This window comes from Melospiza georgiana, chromosome 4, assembly GCF_028018845.1.
Source record: "Melospiza georgiana isolate bMelGeo1 chromosome 4, bMelGeo1.pri, whole genome shotgun sequence".
Taxonomy (NCBI): domain Eukaryota; kingdom Metazoa; phylum Chordata; class Aves; order Passeriformes; family Passerellidae; genus Melospiza; species Melospiza georgiana.
The window spans coordinates 35,464,284-35,479,692 of record NC_080433.1 but is presented as its reverse complement, the minus strand read 5'-3'; the positions used below and the strand labels follow the sequence as shown (position 1 = coordinate 35,479,692).

The following is a 15,409-nucleotide window of genomic DNA, read 5'->3' as shown; positions in this document are numbered from 1 at the left end:
AGAATATTCTGAATTTTGAATTAGTCCCACTGAAGCATTTTTTAATAAATTTAGGTACTTATGGTCAAAGTACATGATATTAAATGTCATTATGACCCTAATGGTGTTTGCAGTATAAGTTTATACTAATGAACATATTCTTATGCATAACTTCCTATTTAAATTATACTAACCACTACAAAACTGTGGAGTATGTAATCAATAGATTTTGTTCATTTCTGTCTCTACCAAAAAACATTAGAGGTAAAGGGCAGCCCAATCAAATTTTAGTGAAGTATTTCATTCCATTATGGAGTGTGTGAATTAGGTAACTGGGCCAAAAGTAACCAGCTTAATTCACCATGATGTATCAGCAAAACTGAACAACTGCCTTGGGGTATTAGTGCCTTAGAGTTAAAATTTTTAATCACTACATATAAATAATCACGTCAGAAATATGCTTCTGATTTAGTATATAATTTAGAATAACGGACATATATATTACTCCTAAACCTGTCCTAGAGTCAAGTATTATTTAAGAGCTGGTTCCTTTAAGTGGTACCAGAGTAGAAAACCTGTGAATGCAAAAGTGAGCATACAGTTGCATCCAGATATCTTGGGCTGGTGTTCAGTGCTGATGATATGAACTTGGACACTAAGGGATACTAAATTGCTTTCCTTAACTACAGCAGACAATACCTCAGAATTGCAAATGAGCTTTCCTCCCTCCCTCCTCCCCCAGTTTGCAAGATCTATATATTCCCATGACAAAGTTACTTCAAAAAAAGTATGTCAAAGCACATTTGAAATGGCCAGTTCACAAGGTATATATCTACATATATATATGTGGAATTTCCAGAAATACTTACTTGAAAAAATGCTGACTCTACTGTGGCTGTGTTTAGACTCATTTTGAGGCTAGTTTTTGTGTGCCTATTCAGGCAAATGAGTCAAATAGCAGGACAGTTAACAAAAGAGAGAATAAGAACACAGAAAATTTTGAACTTAGAACACAGTCATAAAAATTTATAAGTTTCTTTTAACCAGTCTTGGAACACAACAATACTATGTGACTCATATATCCAATCAAAGCTCTTTAAAACAGCTTAGATGTTGAATTTAAAGTATTTGCAAAGAATATGAATACTAAAACTTACTCAGAAAATTTTTCTAATGAGTACCTTTGAAAAAATTATAATATGTTCATGACAAAAACACATGCAGAAACAGAGCTAAAACTAATTAAATTAACTATTTCCCAGGAATTATTTGAAATGTCTAGTTTTACCAATATCATATACCAAACTTGCAAAATAAGAGTAATAATGCCTTAAAGCAAGAATACTATCAGCCCCTTCCAACTCACCAAATTCTGTGTTTCTGCAACAGTAGCCAACATTCACACCCTTGCTTGTGATGATATTATTTACATTTGTTTTTAGCTATGACAGAATACAATCAGTCATTTTTACTTAGTTTCTCATTTTTATTACACTTGTTTCTGAAAGAGCTCAGTATTGTTACAACTACTGGAAGCATGCTAGATGACTTACAGTACAGAGAGAAGAAAATTAATTTTATGTCAATGAGTTTATTCTAAGAATTTTTTTACTTTAGCTTTCTGGCAATTTCTTATCAGAAACCCCAAAAGAGATTGATTATTTGCATATAATCAATGTGTACTATATATCTGGGTAAACATAGGGTCACAGACTTCTATTTAAACAGATAATGAAGCAGCAAAATAACTTCACTTGATACTGTGTGTAAAAATTAGTTACAACCCCTAAAACTGTTAATTTAGCATGAAACCTTAAATCATAAGACTAAATGGATATGCAACATCAACCCAGCAGTGTGGCTTTAGACCAACAGCCAATGAATGATCCGCAGAGCTCACTTAACCCCCACTAAATAGATTTCCTACTGCTCTGTAGTTGCTAGAAACAAAGAAAACAACCAGAGTGAAAAAAACAATCTTCAGATTAGAGATATGCTAATATTTCCCTAATCAATAACAAATTAGTAATGTGATGGTGCTTTGAGAAGGAGCTGGAAATTCCCTCAGAAGAAATGTATTCAAGGTGTGCTCCACAGGAAAGAGGAAAGTTGTTTGGAAAGTCAGGATTTAAATTTGAACTTTGGGGATAATAGCCCACAGTAGGGCTTTTGAATGGTTTCTTTCTCTAACCAAGAAACTGTGAGGAGGAGACTGCTCTCCCTCAAGTCCACAAATCACAAACAGTTGCAAAGTGGAACAGCTGAATCAGTAGCTAAATAAAATAAAACAGATTTATTTGAGTAATTTTTTACTACACCTTCTGCAGTTTTAAAATTCACATTTGTATTTGAAGTAGATGACTTTGAGGGTGGCCTGAGAGATAGAGTAATGCAGGAACAATAGGAGACACGATATCAGATATATCATACAGGCGGAATGTTTTTGAATGAAAAGGTAAAGAGAGACAGAGAGGGCAGTGCAATGCACTGCAAAGATGATGATTTATTAATGCACTAAATTATTAAAATGGATGTTAGTTGTGAAATGTGAAAACCAATTGCTTCTATAAATTCAGGGTTGTTCTGTAATTCATTCTCATGATTCAACAATGGACATAAACAGTAACATGAAAAGCTGCCAATAGATTACTTCTTCTCATTTCCTCTTCCTTCTCCAGTAGAAGACAGAAGTATAATACGAAGAGCAATAAGCCTATTTATATATATATATTTATATATATTTATCTATTCTTATATTCTAATAAGAATATATTTCTATATTTCATATAGAAATAAAGAAATGGTTTCAGAGAAAAACTAGTCTTTGCTCACTAGCAGCAAAACTGTGATTCCCCTTGGAGCTTTGTAACAGTCCTGGCATTTCTCAGACAAAAAGAGTGAACCTGTGCTTACCTTTCCTATAGTCATAGCAGAATGAAGTTACCAAGAATTGAAGGTTCAGGATGTCTTGGGAGACCTACTTTTATCCCCTGAATAAAGGCCAGCCACACTATGCTGGATGTTTGGTAAACAGGCAGGCAAATGCCACTTCAGACTGGCATGTCATCAGAAAAGCACAGTGTGGACACAAACCCGGGTATCATTCTCTAAGAAGCAAAAATAAATAATACAGCATCTTTAAGGTTCTAAGATACAGACACCCATGTTTGTATGACAGCAGGAAGGAACAGAGTAGTTTGAGGCTTGTATTTTTTTCCTAAGTTTTATAGGAGCTTGGAGGAATTTGCCTTCTGGAGGGTATGGATTCCTCCAGAAGGTTCTCAGAGATTATAGTCTCAAAAAGCAGAAGCAGGATACTCATGGAATATCAAATGTTGCAGAAAAAACAGACTGTTATTCACGTTTAAAGAAAATATTTTTCCACGTTTGCTTTTTTTTCTTTTTCCTACCAATTTTACAGGGGACAAAAGTTTTCTGCTTCTCTGCAGATTTGATATACAATGCACTTGACCAAGGACACTGACAATTTGGCTAAGTGTTTTAATTTCTTAAAAAAAGTGATCTTAGGAGATTATTTTCTCTCTATCTTACTTTTTTTTTTTTCCCGGCAGTATTTTTTTTCCTTGTTGCTACTGATCCCCATTTTTCAGTACTGTTTTGATATGCTGAAGATACAAACTCTATGGAAAGTCAAAGGGGTTCACATCCTATTTTTGTTTACTCTTTTCCCCTTTCTTATTTCTCCTGGGCTTTTGCAATTCAGGCTATCTTCATAATTCCTTGCATAAAAGGAGGAAGATGCCTCAGTCTTCTGTTCTTCTGAAACCTCAGTTGCTATGCAGCTGAGCTCTCTCCTGGCTTCTGCTGTTGTATGACCACATGTAATGTCTTCTCACTTGGAAAAAAAAAGAAGAAAGGTATGAGCAGGTTAGCAGTGCTATTGTATTCCATTTCTCATCAAGTTTTAGACATGCAACAGGTAAAAGACTGGCATTGAAGCCACTAATTCAGATCCTCTGGGTATCTCAATCTTGGTATTGATAAATCACCTTTATGGAAAGGCTCCTACTTAGAGGACCAAACCAGGGTACAGCAATAGATAATGCAAACCTGCATGTTTGATCCTAACCCAGAAGACCCTGTTTGCACTGGTTAGCATCAGTTACAGATTTAGAACACATCCTGGCCTCACAAGCTTATGCTATCAGTATTAGTAAATTCAGCAGACAAAGGCAAACTTAAACCAGCATGGGGAGAAAACCTTGATAATGTGAGGTGGCCACCAAAGTATTTACAGGCTGAAAACTAAATAAGCAGCTGTTCCAGTGCCATCATCTAAACATGTTGATCAATTCATTACTAGTAAAGAGACTACAAATAATAAAGTAGGCTACTTGCTTTCTAGTAAATTGATTTAATGTTTGCTATTTCTTCTTTGGAATACTCACATTCTGCAAGGCATTTATCTTTTACAGTAACAATGAGATACCATCTTTATTCTGGGAGCTAGCATAATTCTTACATCACAAGTGAATATTAAAAACCATCAGCTTCTTAAAGTGAAATACAAAACTAGGAAATGGTTTATAAAGGATATTGTGATTGACATATGCAATCATAGAGAGAGACATTAATGAAACAACACATCAAGTCCTGGATGCTGTCTGCTAAAATTAAAAAATATTACATCAATTCCCAGAAAAAACACACACACATAAAAGCTGTGACATTAAAAAGCAAAATACCTTGTCTGGTGGCTTCACTTTTTGATAGCTCTCTGTTTCACTTATAGTAAGCTCTCCTGCAGGTCCAGAGAGGTGCTTTCACTTCCAGGGGTGCTCTTTCTCTTGATCACCATTTTGAATGCTTTCTGTAATACCTGCCCTCCCCTCATGATACAGGAGATTGTTCTTTGGTGCTGTTCAATAACATGGTAGGCTCTGCAAATGCAAAAAACTTCACAATCTATTCCAAATCATTTAGGAAGAAGCAGATGTATCAGCCTACCACAGAGATTCTTTTGCTTTCCAAACTTAGAAAGACATGGCTTAGCATTTGGTCCCATCACTCCTTGTTGCTGTGACCAACATCTGAATGATGCCTGGAATGCTTGCAATAATAAAGATGAGATGGTCCTCCAAGATGTAAAAGCCACTGCACCTCCTGCTTGGTTGTGGGTTTCAGAATAAACAGCTTATATAGTAAATACTGACACGTAAATAGGTCTACTGGTCAAAAAGAACCAACACCATCTAGAAATACTGATAATACAGGTTGCAGAACCCATCAAAGTAATCAGAACTAATTCATTAAGTCTCAAGAGGTAAGCATTTGCCTCCTCCTGGCTCAGGAACAACCTTTGCTGAAAACCATCCAGATGCAAGAAAAGTCATATCCTCCTGGAATCACTGCTATAGCACAGGAGAGGGAACTGGGTCAGAGTCTGAACAAAAGCTGAAGTCTGGGACTGCAGCTTCATATATTCCTGGTGTTTTAAGCTCTTCTGGGAAAATAGTCTTTTTTATGCAGTAGGGAAAGAAAGAATTATAGTTCTCATAAAAACAAATACAGGCTGCTGCAAATCTAATTCACCCATTGCACCCAAGAGTAAAAGATCAGTGATCTGGATTTGATTAGCTACTGTATATATATTTTTTTTTCAAATTATTCTTTCTTTAAATTCACAAAACTGGATTACTTGGCTAGGTTGCTCACAAGTTGCCTTTATTTCATAATAAAATGGCAGTAAGACTGCATGAAAGAGAATAAGGTATAAGCTGGTCTTTGCCTTCCATTTCAGGCACCAGATTCTGCCAGTGCTCCAAGAGAAGGGATTTCATCAATTTATAATGCAAGGCAAGAAAAGAAAAGCAGCAACGCACTGAACAAGACTAAATCACAACTTGCCTTTGAATCAATGAGCAGTGCCCATCAGCAAGCCTGAAGACTGCAGAGAAAAGCTGCTAATTCCAGCAAGGATAGTTGTTTGTGGCTAAACTGCTCAGTGGAATGGAGCCAGGGAGTGAGCCCAGGCACCACACTGCTGATCATACATGTTAATTAACTGATAGCCTTCACCCTGGGATGGCAAATTAGCACTCTCTGGGGCATAGTTCTCAGGACAGTCTGCTCCAGGGACCATTCTCACTGGCTAGTTCAGACATCATCCCCTGTTCTTTTGGAGGTAAGGATGAGATTTTTGCTGAATAGATGTCAATCAGCTCATGTCATTTAATTTCAGAACCCACAAACAGTCCTTAATCATGTTCAGTTTGTAATCTAACTCAGCCTCTCTGTGACTACTCTCAAAAAATCCTTCTTTAAATAGTTTCTAACTTTACAAGAATGTATCTTATCCTAAGTCCATCCACAGAGAATGGCCTTGATGGTTTTCTAAAACTATACACTGTGTCTTCATACACAGAACTTAACTGCTTTTCTTTAATCCTTAAAAGGCTCACATGCTCTGCTATTTTGTCAGTGTTCTTACTGCAGTTAAAAATAGAAAAGAAGAAAATTCAAGTTTTGAAGTTGTAAATACTTCATGATAACTGAAAGTGTCAGTCAGAGGATTTCAATGGACCAGTTAGCAGCAGGAAAGTTGCAGAAATATCAAACAGTACTACATTTCTTGGAGTCTGTATCCATTTTAACATTTAGGAGTTTCTCCACAACTATGAGATATACAACCTTTACCTGAGTGGAAGTATTTTGCTTCAGAAATAAGATAAACTGCTTTCAAATCTTTTTAGGTGAAACTTCTGCCTTCCCAATTGTCACCAAAAACCAAACATAACATCAAAAAGCATACAGACTCTGACTCCTCTGGCTTTTGCTTGCTTCTTTTAATGAAAAAGAACATTTCTTTGCTCAACTTATATGATGTATTTGATGTAGTAGAAACAAGAAGCTACTGGATCACTTCAAGAATGATCAGAAACATTCTAAAATTCTTCCTGCTCCACCCTTCGAATCAGCCCAGAGGATCACCACACCACTCAGACTTGGTGACTCATAAAAGTCAGAAGTTTTCTGGCATATTACTCAACATGCAGTCACTGCTATGATGAGAACATTGCTCTCATCCCCAACCACTGCAGAAGAGATCACTATCCAGATGAAAAGGGAAAATTTTCCAATAGAACAGAGCTCAGTAACATGGAATCTGGATATCAGCACAATTATATTCCCCATCATACAGTTCCCATTGAGCAGTAGAGGTCAAAAGCAAAATTTCAGAATAAACCAACAGTTTAGCATGTAATAATTAGGCATGGGGGGTACCTATTTCCTTCCACTGACCTTGGAGAATGCCTGCAAAGTAGCAGGGATTCTAATATGCTTATTTTAAAGAATAGAATTACCAAATTATATATCTACATTTTTGTGAACTTAAATATAACAATAACTACTATATTTGTTAATAATAAGTACAGCATTTCATCCAACATAACTTATTTTCTTGCATTTGCAACTGAAAAAGACCTAAAGGGTAAGAATGTAATATTTTGTGGAAAGCGTTAACTTTCTACCAGCCTTCATAGCCTGATCAACTCAATTTTTAGAAACCTATGAAAGTTTGAAATTAATTTATATAAGTAGAGGTAAAACAACCCAAACAATAAGAAAACCACCAAGATTCATATTCAACTTAGCTAAAGTTAAAAGAGCTGGATTGTCATACACAAAGGAATGACAAGCCAAAGTCAGATATCCTAGAAATTATTATCAAGTAGAAACATTTAAAATGTTCCTGTATCCTATATCCTGAGGAGTTTCTCCAGAGGCAAGCTGCTGCACCTATGCAGGAGTGATCCTCAGTAAAGGTGTCTCTGTTATACCCAGATTTTGACATAAAGGATAAGGAAGAACAGAAGCTTGCATGGAGACCTTGTAGCAACCTTCCAGTACCTGAACAGGGCCTAGAGGGAAGCTGGAGAGCAACTCTTCATCAGGAATAAGGAGTAATAGGTACAAATTGAAAGAGAGGAAATTTAGATTGGATATTAGGAAGAAATTATTGTGAGAGTGGTGAGACACTGGAGTAGATTACTCAGGGATGCCCCAACCCTGGCCATGTTCAAGGCAAGTTGAAGCAGCCCTTGAGCAGCATGGTCTAGTGGAAGGTGTCCCTGCCCATGGCAGCAGGGGCTGGGACTAGATGACCTTTAAGGTCCATTTCTACCCCTTAACATTCTGTGATTCTATGATAAAACCAAGCAGACTACTACATCCAAATCTCCGAATGTGCTGAAAGATCTAAACAATCTCAAATTCCAATAAAAATGTAGTGATATATTGAAAACTATATAAACAGCAAGGATGTTACATTCTGGACAATTCTAACAACTGAAGGAAGGACTCACTAGGTTCATGCCATTGCCATGTTGCATTCAGACACTCTACACTTCTGGTGAGCCCAGAGCACATCCCCTGTGCTGTCCATGGCCTCATGGAGGCCCCAGACACCACCATGGGGAAGCTCTGCACAATGACCCTGGGGCCATGTCCGACCCCAGCCCCCACACACCCTGCCTGATCCTGACACCCCCTGTGAGCCAATATCCCAGCACAGCCTGTGCCCTTCCCCAGAAGGTGCCCGATCCCTGGGGCTGTCCTGGTCCCCCACAGATGCCCTGATCCTGGCTGGAGTGGTGGGTGAGGCTCGGCTGCCAGGCCCTGCCCTGCTGCCCTGCGGAGCCCCCAGTCTCGTGGAACCCTGTCGCTTTGGACTCTTCCTAAATCTTGTAGTTCCTTTGTCTATTCTCAAAATCCATTCCTTTCCAGCAGCAATGGAGAAACATGACTTTAAGCGTTCTGCAAAGCAACTGCATCAAGCAGACGCCAGAGCTCTGTGACATGTGTTACACATCCGCTTGGAAACACTACGGTTTTAAATAACAGCGCTCGCGACTTCCGTCGCTATCTCACAGAGGGGTTGAGTCATTCCTGGCTCAGACACTGCCAGTCAGAGGGAAGAGGCCGTGGGCAGGAGGCTGCTGTGTGCCCACACCGCCCCACCTGCCAGGCACAGCTGACTGCTGGAGCGCTGTGGCACAGCCCGCGCAGCACCAGGCTCCCCCTGTGCCACCCCTGCCCCACCGTGAGACACACAGATTCCCAGTGGAACCAAGTCACAGGCTGAGAGGTACTGAAGCACCAAGGGAACAGCTGCCCAGATGTGTGGCCTCAGCCTGTGCACAGCTACTGACAATACCACACCTGTGGTAACACAGGTTTCAACAGCTATTCCCTCAGATAAAATTCAAGATGGAACAATTCATTTCTAAAGGATACACCGGCTTCCATGGGGTAAGCCAGGATGTATGAGACCTCTGAAATCACACTGTCACGCTGCAGTGCAGGCTAACAGAGCCTGGAAGGCTGTGTTTTGCTTGGTTTTTGCCTGATCAAATGAAAATAAAATTTAAATCGCTCATTATAAAGATGGATAATAAGCTAATTCTTCTTCTAGAGTGGACAGACAAACTGATTATGAGTCAGAAAGTCACTGTGCCAAACACTGTGCAGATAATATGGTGATCCCTCCTCTGAGGAGTTTGCAAAGTTAAAGTAGTTATGTCTGCAGAGTGAGCAATGGAAGAAGTAGCAGGCTTTAATTTACAGCTGATGGCTAAATTAGAAAGCAATCTGAAAACCTGGGTATCATTGAATGTGAGAGAGCTGACAAGTAGAGCAAAATTGTTGGAAACAAGACAATAATGGAAGATATATAACAGCAAGTGCCTAGATTATTCTCACCCATACTTTGTATCAACTCTTAGAGCAATTTTTCAAAATTATGTATAGTGATAAAGTAAAACACAAGTAATAAGGGCAGGCTGCCAAATAGTACTTAGAATACAAATCAAAGGAGTATGCTGGAGTACACATTAAAATTTAAACCTTTCATCTGCTACTTGTATGACAGTATTGTGAGAAAGACAGAAATGGAAAACTTTTGTGCCTAATTAAAACTCCCCGTTGAGATGCAAGTCGTTAGAATTTCATATAAAGTGTTGTTACAACAAGACAGTAATGAAGATGGGTTTTGGTAACTAAGATAAAGAGGACAGGGAGTTAAAGACAGACATTTGTCATTACAGATAATGGGATATTTTTAAACTAGTTTAATGCACGTGCATACTTTATAGTACCAGGGTAGAAATCACACCGAGGGCACAAATTCTCCTGCCTTTTCCAGAATACTAGGATACAATGCAATGAGCAGAAAAATAGAGGAAGAAGCAAAAAAGAATCCTCATTTATTCAAGCACTCTTCAGTACTAGTAGGTACAAGCCAAAAGGATACGTGGATCCTTCTAAATGTGTGCTCTAGTGCCTGGACACATTTCCTGAACACTGTTTAATTTACTAATATAGACAGAACTATGGAATTCACAGATCTGAAGTCACAACTAATTTGGTAATGTACCATAAGCCAGCAAGGTTATGTCTACTGCTTGCAACAAGTACAAATCCACCAGCAAACAGACACACAGAATTAAAGAGGTAGTATCCTGGGAAGTCCACATGGAAATGAATACAATAACAGTTTGGAAAAATATGTGTGAAATCAGAATTTTAATCAAAACCATTCTTAAATGTTTTTTGTCTCTAGTAGTTTCCAAAGTTCTCTTGGTGTATCAAGAACCATCAGGGCAATCTGTAATCTGCCAGGCTAGTCTGTGACATTTTATGTGTTCTCCTGAGAAACAACATACCATAAGAGGTTACTCTAGAAATAAAGCTAACAATTACAAAAATATTTAGGACATAATAGAAATAGTCTTTTGAAATACCGAGAGAAAAGAAAAATACTTACAGGCTTCTCAGTTCAAGGTCAATTCTGGCAATGCACATTATGAACCATACGGAAAAGCTTTTCATGCCAAAATGACTGATCCCTGTGGTTTTTATTTTGAGCAGTAAGACAAGACTGAAATGTCCAAATATTGGCAGAAGATTTTTTTTTTTTCATATAATGATGTAAATTTTGTAGATCATTAATAATGGAATTCTCCAAGCATGTACTCTTCCTTTGCTTAAGGTAGGGCTTGTGGGCAGAGCTGAGGCAGAGGAGTGTTGTCGCAGCACCAGTGTTGTTGCTATCGCACTGCTTAGAAACAAAAGTTAAAAATAATGCTCCTTGCTAGTTCTTCACACTCACAAATGCCTTAGTATTGGTTACTATGATAGTTCCTGGTTATGTCAAGCAAGAGTAGTCAAAAGAATTGAAAAGCAAACCTCTAGTATTTGTTAACTCATGAGATTCTGGGGTTTAATCATAAAGACTGAGTAGTTTTTTTGTAGTTGAAAGTTATGTCTGCTTCAACTTCACTAAGAAATTCTGGCAGAAATAAATTTTGCAAATTCACACATTTCTGCACCCAGTATTGGCTATTGCATGCCTAATTTCATTTGAGTACAAAGAATTTCTGAATTGCAATATCTAGTTTTAGCTGGTTTTATGTTTTTCTAGAATAACTGAGGTCACAAGGGCATTTCAACACATGAATCACAAACAATTGCACATTTGATCTTCTATTTACCTGGTATTTTTAGGTAAGCTTCCTAGAGCTTAGAAGGCATTCACATCACACCTTTGTAATACTTCTGATATGGAGGGTTGGCTATGGCAAGATGAAAGAATTTTCATATTTAGAAAAAGTGCACCACTTTTTTTTTATTATAGAAAGATGGAGCTTTCTATCTCCGCCAGCCAAATAATTGCTTTCTAAAACATGCCATAGCACTTTTCAGATTGGCTTACTCTTTTTGATGAATGTTGCAGTATTTTGAGATCCTTGCATGCAGGGAAATACCTCTACTTCTAGTCTTGTTCAATGACCAAAGTAGATCTCCATTCTATACCTACCATGAAAATAAGTAAGAAGATTATTCTGGCAAAGTGGGGCACCAATCCAGTTCCCTGCACAGGTTGTGTGGCATGGCATTAGATTAAAATAGCTGATGAGTAGATGATTTGCACCTTTATATTTAACAGAAAAAAAGCTCTCTTAACAGTGAGCTAAAGAAAAAGAAAAGAGATACCAGATAAATCATAATTATCAGCAGTACATGATATAAGCTCTCATTTCTGGCCTGATGGGAGTCTGTGTTGCACTGTGGACCTCTGTGGGTCTGACAATAATTTCTAGTGTCTCAGCAGGACTATTGTCAATAGGTTTGTATTTGCTGCATATGAACCTACATACCCACCAGAAACAAGACCACATATAGTGAATGATTTTAAAAAACATCAGAATTAGTTTTCTGGTGTGCAGACTGGGAATTTATCATATCTGTTATGCTTAATTTTCTATATTATTCTCTGTAATATTCCAAAACTCATTCACCAGCATATTAGGAAAATGCAAACACAGCTGAAACAAACTAAGTCCTGTAGTTTGTGGAAATATTTGTAGTAGTTACCTAGCATTAATAACATGAGCCTTGTTTGCAAAAATAACCAACTGTGTAACAATAGAAATGGCAAGAAAAAAACAGCCAGAAAATTATTTTGTAGAACCAGCAACCCACTCTAAGCCTTCTCAAAAGGGTAGGATTTGACCACACTGACACATCTGGGAGAAACAGGTAATATGGCCTTTGGGTCTCAAACAGCAATTGCAGCCTTTAAAGAAGAATACAAGTTGAGAATATACAAGCTCAGTGGCTGCCTGAAGTTGCATATCTCAGGCCATCTGAGAGAAAAAGTTGATAAGCATAAAGTGATTTTAATAAAAATATGAGTGGCTGCACCAGGCCATAGCAGAGCTCTAGAGATGTGTTTAAATCAACATCCTCACTTAAGCAATGACTCGTACAAAAAGAAAGTTCCCCTGGTTGCTCACATTCTGTTGTGACATTCCATTTTAAGTATAAAAGTGTTTCAAATGTAATAAATGTACCAATTTAAAATTCTACTTAGACTGATGATACTTCCCAGAAAAAATGTAATTCAAAGTCCATTGTGATTACAGTAAAAGTTTAAAAATTCAAGGTAACTTTGAGGGCTGAAATAAAACATGGCTCTAGCAGTTTAGATAAATACTAGCACTAAGATAAATACTTACTACTCAGCAATGGAATTACACATTATTGAAGTCTCATACCTTGGTCTTATTTAACCAAGGGTATTTTATCCTTAATCAATAAATAAAATATTAGTGCTAAAATCCAAAATACAGCTATATGTTAGGATTCTGACATAATCACAAGAGGTAAGAAAACAATCAAGAAAATAAAAAAGTAAAGGCACGGAATTACTGTGCACTAACATTCTCGATCCCTGTCAGAAGAGCACCAGATCCACCTAGTGGAAATTTCCTTTATTGCAATGACTCTAAAATGCCATCTTGTAAGCAGTATCACAAGATATCCTGCTTGGTGGGAAAGCCAATATGTGTTATTGTCACTGAATCACAGAATTTAGGGCTGGGAACATTACTGCTAGGTTTCTTCCTGTCATGCAGGACTATTATTCTGGCTTTCACCTCCCTTAAATTTATGAGAGGATGATGTTTACACTGTTCATTTAGAGAGAGAGAGAGTTTTCTAATTTTTCTAATTTTTCTTATGTCATTAATTTTTTTCTTTATTCTAACTAATTTTTCTTTCTTCTAACTAAATTAAATGTGTCTTTTTTGTGTAATCTTATTTTTTTAAGCAATTGGATACATTACTCTGACAAGTATCTGCTTTTAAACTTCAAACCTATAAAGTTCTGTCATGTTCCTTCAGTACTCCAAAGCAGTGTTGGCAACAGTATTAAATTCTATTACTGCTATAATTTAAACTCTCTGGTGAACTTTTTCTTCACAATTCCCTAAAGCAGATAGTTTTATCTTTCTGGGGATATGTGCAAAACTGTACTAAGATGATGCACAGAAATATCAAGGACACTTAAATATATGGTTTGATAACACGTCTTTTTACAACTGTAAGATCATTTCAAACTATTTTGTATTTTAAATTAATTTCAGGAATACAGGCAGGAGTTGGTGATTCTGCATGTATGACTGTTTTCAGCACATAAGAGAGCATCATCAGATTTCATTCCTTCTTTGCCATATATATACTTTTTTTCTAAGACAACACTAGAAAAATGTTTATAAAGTTTTTCTAGGCCTCAAATGTAAAGCAGCTGAACCCACAAGACATGCTGAGCTATACTTTCAGCAACTGCTTGGTTTGACCGTTTCTAAACATAGAATTAACATTTATGAGCTTGCTGCGAAGTTTACAAATTATCATCATATACAAAATTTATCCTTAGGAAGTGCAAATGGGTTCAAATCTGTAGGCATAGCTGTAAAGAGCACAGCCCTTATAAAATCAGGTCTGTGCTACTTGAATGGGATTTATCTTGCCTGAATAAAAAAATCACAGGTCCTGGATAAAACACAGAAATTTAAAACGGAAATTGGAAAATCTTTTACATGGAATTATTCTGGAACTTTTCAGCACACTGACTGGTCAGAAAAAATGAGGTTATTAACTTTATTCTTTCTATTCATAACTAGGAGCGTGGATTTAGAAAGACATGGTAAAAGTTGTTCTCTCTTGTGGTACAAATGCTATGGAAGTAGGAGCGACATAGTTGCAGGACTGAAAAAGCCAGACATATGATACATGGTGTTCCTAAGGAGTAGGCAGCATTCAGCAGTCTGGTACATCCAGTGGCTGTTAATGATAAAACGTGTTGATATACGATGGTGTGCTACAATTACTTTCTCAGAACATAGTGAGACTTTCAAGCACGTTTCCTCAAGTAAGAAACAGGTTTCTAGGGGAAACAGGTTTCATCTCAGGAGTTTTGATACTGGGACTATTTTTAATTATTATTTTTCCTGTATATCACAATTTTAAGTCAATAATTTCTATTGTATTTTCTCAACTAAAAGTCCAAATACAGATTCAGAGTAATATTAATTTTATGGCATAAAAATGTTCACAACAGAGATCTCAGTACTCATGTCAAGGTCCCTTTAATTAACAGGGAAAAATAGGCACCTTTAAGGCATGACTCATTTGATATAATTTAAGCTTTTGCTTTAGGACTAGATGAATCACATAAGAGAAATGGCTGCATATCTTCAATGATTATAGCAAGAAGCTAGACATGTATCTCCTATGACTGAGCTGTAAATATGAATTTCACTGATATAGTCAGAAATTGAAATTTTATCCTTCCATTTGTTCCTCCTTTTGTTAAAGCAGAACACAATTTAGCATGTTCAATATAGATCAAAGAAAATATTATTGATTTCATTCCAATTTCAAGTGATCACCTAGGTACATGAAATAAACTTTCAAGATGATTTTTTAAAATATTTAGATATTTTAAAATTATATAGATTTTAAAATGCTATTTATTTTTAATTTTTTATAATAATTTTCAGAATTTTCTTTTCATAACTGTGACACAGTTATGAAAAAGAGTGTCTGTATCGTAAGACAATTA

At 36.9% G+C, this 15,409-nt stretch overlaps 1 protein-coding gene and 1 long non-coding RNA gene across 11 annotated transcripts in view; both read right to left on the bottom strand.

Annotated features, from left to right (window-relative positions):
- ANKS1B (ankyrin repeat and sterile alpha motif domain containing 1B) overlaps nucleotides 1-15,409 on the bottom strand; it is a 408,202-nt gene that overhangs the window by 122,440 nt on the left and 270,353 nt on the right. The window lies entirely within an intron of this gene.
- On the bottom strand, nucleotides 1,467-11,383 carry LOC131082320 (uncharacterized). Its single transcript, XR_009114354.1, has 3 exons — nucleotides 10,766-11,383; nucleotides 4,686-4,880; nucleotides 1,467-3,835 (listed from the first exon to the last, which is right to left on the bottom strand). It is a non-coding gene; the product is annotated as an uncharacterized LOC131082320 (long non-coding RNA).